This window comes from Bos indicus, chromosome 20 (genome assembly GCF_029378745.1).
Source record: "Bos indicus isolate NIAB-ARS_2022 breed Sahiwal x Tharparkar chromosome 20, NIAB-ARS_B.indTharparkar_mat_pri_1.0, whole genome shotgun sequence".
In the NCBI taxonomy this organism is placed as follows: Eukaryota; Metazoa; Chordata; class Mammalia; order Artiodactyla; family Bovidae; genus Bos; species Bos indicus.
Window position 1 is genome coordinate 36,579,786 of NC_091779.1, and position 8,425 is coordinate 36,588,210.

At 44.9% G+C, this 8,425-nt stretch overlaps 1 long non-coding RNA gene across 2 annotated transcripts in view; it reads right to left on the reverse strand.

The window, feature by feature from the left end:
* LOC139178015 (uncharacterized) overlaps window positions 1-8,188 on the reverse strand; it is a 40,282-nt gene extending 32,094 nt beyond the window's left edge. For both annotated transcript variants that reach the window (XR_011562445.1, XR_011562444.1), the window contains exons 1-3: window positions 6,373-8,188; window positions 4,625-4,737; window positions 2,199-2,284 (exon numbers count right to left, since the gene is read on the reverse strand). This is a non-coding gene — a long non-coding RNA (uncharacterized lncRNA). The remainder of the gene's footprint in view (window positions 1-2,198; window positions 2,285-4,624; window positions 4,738-6,372) is intronic.
* Between the last annotated feature and the right edge of the window lie 237 nt (window positions 8,189-8,425).

Here is an 8,425-nt window from a genome sequence, read left to right on the forward strand (position 1 = left end):
TAGTGAATACAACAAAAAAGAAACAGATTCACAAATAAAGAGAACAAACTACTGGTAACCAGTGGGGAGAGAGAAGAGGGGGCAAGATGGGGTAGGGGATTAAGAGACACAAACCTTTATGTATAAAGTAAACAAGCTACCAGGATATATTATACAACACAGGAAATATACTCAGTGTTTTGTAGCGACTATAAATGGAATATCAGTGTCAGTTCAGTCACTCACTCATGTCCGACTCTTTGTGACCCCATGGATTGCAGCACGCGAGACCTCCCTGTCCATCACCATCTCCTGGAGTTGACTCAAACTTATGTCTATGGAGTCGGTGATGCCATCCAACCATCTCATCCTCTGTCGTCCCCTTCTCCTCTCGCCTTCAATCTTTCCCAGCATCAGGGTGTTTTCAAGTGAGTCAGCTCTTCACATCAGGTGGCCAAAGTATTGGAGTTTCAGCTTCAACATCAGCCCTTTCAATAAACATTCAGGACTGATTTCCTTTAGGATGCACTGGTTGGATCTCCTTGCAGTCCAAGGGACTCTCAAGAGTCTTCTCCAACACCACAGTTCAAAAGCCTCAATTCTTTGGTGCTCAGCTTTGAAAATTGTGAATCACTATGTTGTAACTTACAACTTACACCTGTAACTTACATAATATTGAACATCAACTATATCTCAATTTTAAATAATGAAAAAAGCATGAGCTGCTTCATGTTGTAGGCAGAAAAATAGAAGATCAAGAGGTTGCAATGGGGCCAAGACCAAAACACTCTTGGGGGCTTCTCAGATCAGGCACATTCTCTCATCTCAGCCATGTTGCTGTGTCAAGGGCTTCACTGCTCCTGAGGCACCAAGTCTCCCAGATTTACTCAAGTTCAGAATCAGAAGGAATGTGAAGTGCTTCACGGAACAGAGTCACTCAGGACACTAGTTACAAATGCAGACTCCTGGGCCCAGCCCGAAGAACATATTGAATCTGAGTGACTGGGGGTTGGGCCCAGGATTTGGTATTTATAACAACTGTCCCCACCTGACTCTTACGCAGTCTAATGCTTTAGAATCAGTTTCTGTAGATACTGGATCACCCTTTCACGGCGAGACCACACACCAGAAGGCTGAATCCATAGTGTGTCGCAACCCAGAGAACCTCCCTCCGGGCAACATTCTTTCAGCAGCTTGTAAGACACCACAAGCTGTCCAAGTGGACAGCATGGAGAAGGATAGCCCTGATGGCATTTGGATTTTAGAGCAGGGAAGAGTCCAAACCCCATTTCCCAAAGAATGGTTGCTTCAACAAAGGGCTGAGCGAGAAGTTAGCAATGCAGCAACGGCCACAATTATGTTCCAGCCAGAGAGATGCTGCCCAAGCATATGACATACACCCCAGTCATGGGTTTGACTTTTGCGGGATCTCTGATCTGGCATTTTCTAAGACCAGATCACTTTCCCTGTATCTGAGGGGTAACAGGATACTTATAAACAAAGCCCATAAAATGCCGCCCTAGGGGGATAGAAACTCTTGATCCCGGGTCAGCTTAGCCACACCTGCTAGTTTAAGTCTGGTTTAAGTCCCTGTCCCTTGGTTTCTTTAGGAGTGAAACAGAAACTCTCTCAAGGGCTTCCTCTAAGGGACACAGCCAGGAGAAAGAGGCAGGGTTTGCAGAAAGCTGAATGGAGCACAGAAGAAATCTGAGCCCACCCTCAGATGCCCACATGTGAACAGGCTCTGGGATTTAGGTGCCTCCCTTGTCTGCATGCAGGAGACGAAGGAGATATGGGTTCGATCTCTGGGTCAGGAAGATCCCCTGGGGGAGGGCATGGCAACCCACTCCAGTATTCTTGCCTGAAGAATCCCATGGACAGAGGAGCCTGGTGGGGTGCAGTCCATGGGGTCACACAGAGTTGGATACGACTGAAGCCACTGAGCACACGCATTTAACTTGTCTGAATAGCAAATGGATTCACCTGCTGTGGCTCGCACTCCAAGCAGCACATCCAGAGAAAAGACCAGAGGGAAGCCAGATGCCCTTTCTAGTCCTGCAGAAGGCCGTCCTGCTCCCCTCCCGCAGCAAACGCGACTCGGCAGCCCTGCTCCCCACGCGGCCCCTCTGGCCCACCGTGGATCCCTGCAGCACCGCTGGAATCACTGGCCCTCTGCACACTGTCCCCAGGCAACCAGCCAGCCTGCCCCTTCTTCCCACCTTTGCCATTTCCCGCTCAGGTGGTCCTGGGTTGTTTCTTCATTTCTTCTTTACTCCCTTCAAAGCAGCCTTGAAATTCTTGGTGCCTTAAATGAAGAGGAGATAAAAAAAGAGATCAGGAAGATTCAAAAGAGACCTAAACTCAAAGTCCTCGGAAGCTAAACTCTTTAGTGAAGCCTCTAAGTATTTGGAGTCTCTGATGTCTATTTCTTAAAGGACAATCTAAAATCTGAGTAGCAATCTCAGATCAATGAAAGTACTCCAATATGACTAATTATGGCTGAGAAGGTTAGCAAGGTAAAATGGGGAGACTGATTCCAATTTCTCTGGATTGCAAACCAAGGCGAGAAGATTGGTCTAGAATTGATGCAGAATTAATTTCGGTTAGGTTAAGCGTCTGTCTGCAATGCAGGAGACCCGGATTCGATCCCTGGGCTGGGAAGATCCCCTGGAGAAGGAAATGGCAGCCCACTCCAGTATTCTTGCCTGGAAAATCCCATAGACGGCAGAGCCTGGTAGGCTACTGTCCATGGGGTTGCAGAGTCGGACACGACTCAGCAAAGGGAAGAAGAAGATGTTATGATGGAGTGATTTATGGGCTTCCCAGGTGGAACTAGTGGTAAGGAATCTGCCTGCCAATGCAGGAAATGTAAGAGACACGGTTCGATCCCTGTGTCAGAAAGATCCCCTGGAGAAGGAAGTGGCAACCCACTGCAGTATTCTTGCCTGGAGAATCCCCTGGACAGAAGAACTTGTCAGGCTATGGTCCATGGGTTTGCAAAGAGTAGGACACGACTGAAATGACTTAGCATGCATGCATGCAGAGTGATGTATGCAGTATGGATGTGAGAGTTGGACTGTAAAGAAGGCTGAGCACCAAAGAATTGATGCTTTTGAACTGTGGTGTTGGAGAAGACTCTTGAGAGTCCCTTGGGCTGCAAGGAGATCCAACCAGTCCATTCTGAAGGAGATCAGCCCTGGGATTTCTTTTGAAGGAATGATGCTAAAGCTGAAACTCCAGTACTTTGGCCACCTCATGCGAAGAGTTGACTCATTGGAAAAGAATCTGATGCTAGGAGGGATTGGGGGCAGGAGGAGAAGGGGACGACAGAGGATGAGATGGCTGGATGGCGTCACTGACTCAATGGACATAAGTCTGAGTGAACTCCGGGAGTTGGTGTTGGACAGGGAGGCCTGGCGTGCTGCAATTCATGGGGTCGCAAAGAGTTGGACATGACTGAGCAACTGAACTGAACTGAACTGGTATTTCTGGCCATACTGGCACAACTATAGAAACAGTTATGTACTGAGCATCATCCGGGCCATTGGTTAAGTCTTGTTCTTACATTGATTGTCTAGTTGAATCCTGAAAACAATTCCATGAGCTAAGTATTAATTTCTCAGATTTATGGTTAGGGGCATTGAGGCTCAAAGAAGTGAAATAACTTGCCCAAGGTCACAATACATGGCCAAGCTGGGACTCTAGGCTTGGTCCATCCCATTCTAATCAGTGATCTCTGGGAAGAGAGGAGCTGAAGGAACACCGAGCTGCTATCACAGATTTTTGTTATGGTCCCAGCTCCAGCATTAACTGACAGTGTGTCTTGACACAACTAGCTGATTCTCAGAGTTCCCCTCTCCTCATCTGTAAGATACATGGCTCACGGTAGATCACCTTTAATATCCTTTCTAAGTCTGCCAGCTTCTAATTATAGCTTTGCTCTATCACATTAGCAGCCTTCTACCACTGTGTCTGAATTTTAGGATACACAGTTGGTCATAACTTACTGAATGCTCAGTCCTTGATCTCTGCCTCCCAATGACAGCATTGTTCTTATGGGCAAAACACAATCTGTCTGCTTTGCCACAGCCCATGCTATGATGCATTTCCCAAGGCATATGGAATGAGGGACTGCTTGTCAGAATCTCCAGAGATAAAAGCAATAACATTTGCTTGTTGTGCTATTCTGTCTTCTCATTATTTACAATCCTTTGATCTTCAATAAAGGGGAAAACCTGAAAGCTGACTGCACATAAATTATAAGAATAATGTTGATTTTTGTTGACTGTTGGTAATGACAAAGACCTTAGAAGATGCAAGCAAACCCAGGCACGGATAGGTTAGGACCACACATCTGGCCCCAAGTAAATTTATGAATATCATCTCCAGGCCGCACATTGTCTGGTGAAAGAAAGAGTCATCATGCATGACACTTTGAGGGTTCAGTCAGCCTTGGAGCTGGATGAAATAAAGAACATGGCCATGGGGACAGATCAACAGAAGAAAGCTTTGGGTTATGGTCTAGTTTCCAACTTCAGGGAGGGCCATAATCGTTGGTGGGCACTGAGCACCAACAATTGTTGGTGGGGACTGGACTTCAAATCTAGGGCTCCACATTTTTCAGGTGAAGAGATAGATTTGCTACCTGTTCTTCAGGACTTGCATGTTGCAGATCAAATACACATAGGCCACGATACAGCATTTCCAATATCCTGAACCAGAATTTCTGAAGAGTCGCCTGCTCCTGCTGGAATGCTGCTGCAAAGAGATAAAGTAGTAAGAACACTTGTGTAGCATCTCATTGTTTGCAAAGTGCTGGCACACTTTGGTTCTCATAACAGCCCAGAGAGTCACTGAGGCTCCAAAGAGCTTATGAAACTGGCTCAGTCTGGGATCTGAACCCAGTTCTCCTGACTCCAGAGCTTTTCTCTATGCTATGTATCTCTGAATGACATTTTTCCCAATGGAAAAATACTTTATTATTTTTAAAAACAAAATAAGGAGAAGAAAAAAGTCTATGTACGTTGGAGGCAAAATTGCTGCCGGCCATTTGTCACGGTTAACTTGCTATTTTTCATAAACAAGAGGCAGTTGGGCCCAAGGAAAAGGCCACATGATACCCAACTGAATGAACACGGTATTTTTTAATGCTTTGGAGAATGAAGGACAAATAAGAAATAAAGCACTATCAAAATAGCCTATGAGAAATGCAAAAGATAACTTTCCCATTTTTCTAAATTTGGATGGAATTTGGATACTGTCACCACCAGCACCATGAAGGTCATCAATTGAGTTGAAGATGGTCAACAGTGAGGCACCAGGAAGTATACCAGGGTCCCTGCTGACTCCGTGAGAAGCAGAATCAAACAGGACCAGAGCCTCCTAAGACAACCTTAGCCAAATCTTGGGAAATTTGGTCAACTTTCACATTAGATGACAACCTCTCAAACATACAGAATCAAATTCTCCTTGATTATGCGGGAATTATAATAATAGATTATAATAGATTTGGGCTTGTTTCCTAAAAATGTGCCCTTTGTGAATACACAGGTTTCCCTGATAGCTCAGGTGGTAAAGAATCCACCTGCAATGCAGGAGACCCTGGTTCAGTTCCTGGGTTGAGAAGATCTGCTGGAGAAAGGATAGGCTACCCACTCCAATATTCTTTGGCTTCCCTTGTAGCTCAGCTGGTAAAGAATCCACCTGTAATGCGGGAGACCTAGGTTCGATCCCTGGGTTGGGAAGATCTCCAGGAGAAGGAGAAGGCTACCCACTTCAGTCTTCTGGCCTGGAGAACTCCATGGACTGTACAGTCCCTGGGGTTGCAAAGAGTCAGACATGACTGACTAGGCTTACCTCGTGGTTGAAATAGTAAAGAGTTTGCCTGCAATGCCAAAGACCTGGGTTCAATCCCTGGGTTGGGAAGATTCCCTGGAGAAGGAAATGGCAACCCACTCCAGTACTCTTGCCTGGGGAATCCCATGGACTGAGGAGCCTGGAGGGCTACAGTCCATGGGGTCACAGTGAGTTGGACATGACGGAGTGACTAACACTTGCGTGTGTACTCAGTGAGATATTACTAACACATAAACACAAGAGCCAACAACTACATTAGCATTTTATGGTTCACAAAGCCCCTTCCCCCCAATTGAACCATAAAACACCCTCTGGATACAGACTGGGTGATTAACATCAACCCTATTCCACTGATGAAGAATGGAGACTCACAGTTTATTTGATTTTCCTAAACTCACAACATTACTACATAGCAAAGGAGAAACATGAAGCCCAAACTTCTGACTTCGTATTTCATGCGACTTCCAAGATACCAGCCATACCACTCATTAAGACTGTTTGATTAATGGAGCAAATTTTCTTCCATCACATGTTTACCTTCTGCCATGACTGATCAGCCCCAGAGATCGGAGGAGCAGCACCAGACATCTGGTCACATCAGCTGTGTCGGGCAGATCTGGGGCGAGTCCAGTCAGCCACCCACGCTTCTAAGTACCTTGTAAACAGCAAAACCATCATCTGTTACTCAGCCATTGGCGTCTCAGAATACAAAAGGCTGTGAGGCAGACTTACTCACAGGCCTAGAGCCTCAGATACCTTAGATTAGGAAGCTACAATGCTGGACGCCTGTCTGTGCCAAGGAGCCAAGTGCAGAAGCCACAGCAGCTCAGGCAAACCCTGCCGCCAAGGTTGATTAAGGGGAAAATGAAGGAGCAGCCACTCTGCTAACTCAAGAGAACTGAAGAATATTAAAATTGCTCCCTTTAGCTAAAATCTCTGGGCTTGTCCCAAGTAGTCCCTACAGTCTTTCCATCCTAGGGAATAAAATCTGTCCATCCCCACCAAGAAGAGCCAAGACCTCATTGCTTTAAGACAAATTCTTCATGAGCTCACCCTAGATACTCAAAATGTAAGCTGAATTAGCTGCATTAGAAATTGTATCGGTTGTCTATTGTTCTGTAACAAATTACCCTCAAAGTTAGTGGCTTAAAACAACAACCATAGTAAGTCATGTCCATGCTGACTGTTGGAGCCTTGCAGGGACCAGGGGTGTGGTGGGAAGGTAGGAAAACAGAATTCTAAACTTTGATGTTGGACCTTGCAAGTCTCTGAGTTTTTTCTCTCTTTCTAGGCCCTTAATGAATTGGGAAATGCAGGCTTGAAAAGTCCCACCTTATACCAAGTGTACCTTCATGTCTCTTTGTTAGGTATATTCATTTCCTGGGGCTGCCTTAGTGAATTAACACAAACTAGATGGCTTAAAACAGAGATTTAGTCTCTCACAGTTCTGGAGGCCAGAACTCTGGAATCCAGGTGCCCTCAGGGTCATGATCCCTCTGAAGGCTCTGGGGCGGGATCCTTCCTTGCCTCTTCTTAGTCTCATGGTTGCCATGATCCTTGAAGTTCCTTGGCTTGGCCACCTCACTCCGTCTTCACAGTCTGCTGCCTCCATCTTCACGTGGTCTTTTCCCTCTGTGTGTGTCTCTCTGGGGCTTCCCGTGACCTTCTTAGAAGAACACCAGCCACTGGATTTAGGGTCCACCCTGATTCACTGTGACTTCATCCTAACTAATTGCATCTGCAAACAGCCTGTTTCCAAATCAGGTAACATTCTGAGGTTCTGGGTGTGCATGAATTGGCGGCGGGGGTGGGCGACACAATTCAACTCAGTAATTAGGATTATTTCTCAGAATCATCTTTGGCCCCTCCAACCGGGTATCCACTGAAAAGATAATTTACTCATAGGAAAAAAATGAGTCATTCTTTTGACACCCTAAAATTCCATTTTAGTAACCAATTGTAAGAAAAGAATCCTATGTATATAAAGAAACGCTAGGCATAGATCTGAAGACAAAGACCCATTGCTCATATACCAATTTTGAAAACAATAGAAGACACATCTATATAATGGATGACTAAGTAGCCCCTAGGGCTTCCCTGGTGGCTCAGTGGTAAAGTGCCAAGTGGAAGATGCAGGTTCAATCCCTGGGTCAGGAAGATCCCTGAAGAAGGACATGACAACCCACTCAGTATTCTTGCCTGGGAAATCCCATGGACAGAGGAGCCTGGCAGGCTACAGTCCTTGGGGTCACAAAGCATCAGACGTAACTTGGTGACTAAACAAAAACAAAGTTGCCTCTAAAATCATACATAAGGTTTGAAATAGTGTGGAAAATTTACATTTATTCTAAAAGTGAAAATATACCATATTTTAATTAATAATTAGTAAAATTATGTTTTCAGTAAAAGAGAAACTAAATCTCAAAATTTTAGATACAAGAAAAAATTGGAAAGTAATTCATCAAAATATTAGCAGTATTTGTATTTGAATGGTTGAATTATTTCTTTTTCTCTTTTAGGTTGTTCAAATTATATATTTTAGTGAAGCAAGTCTACAACTTAAAATGATAAAAAAACAATCATTCATTTT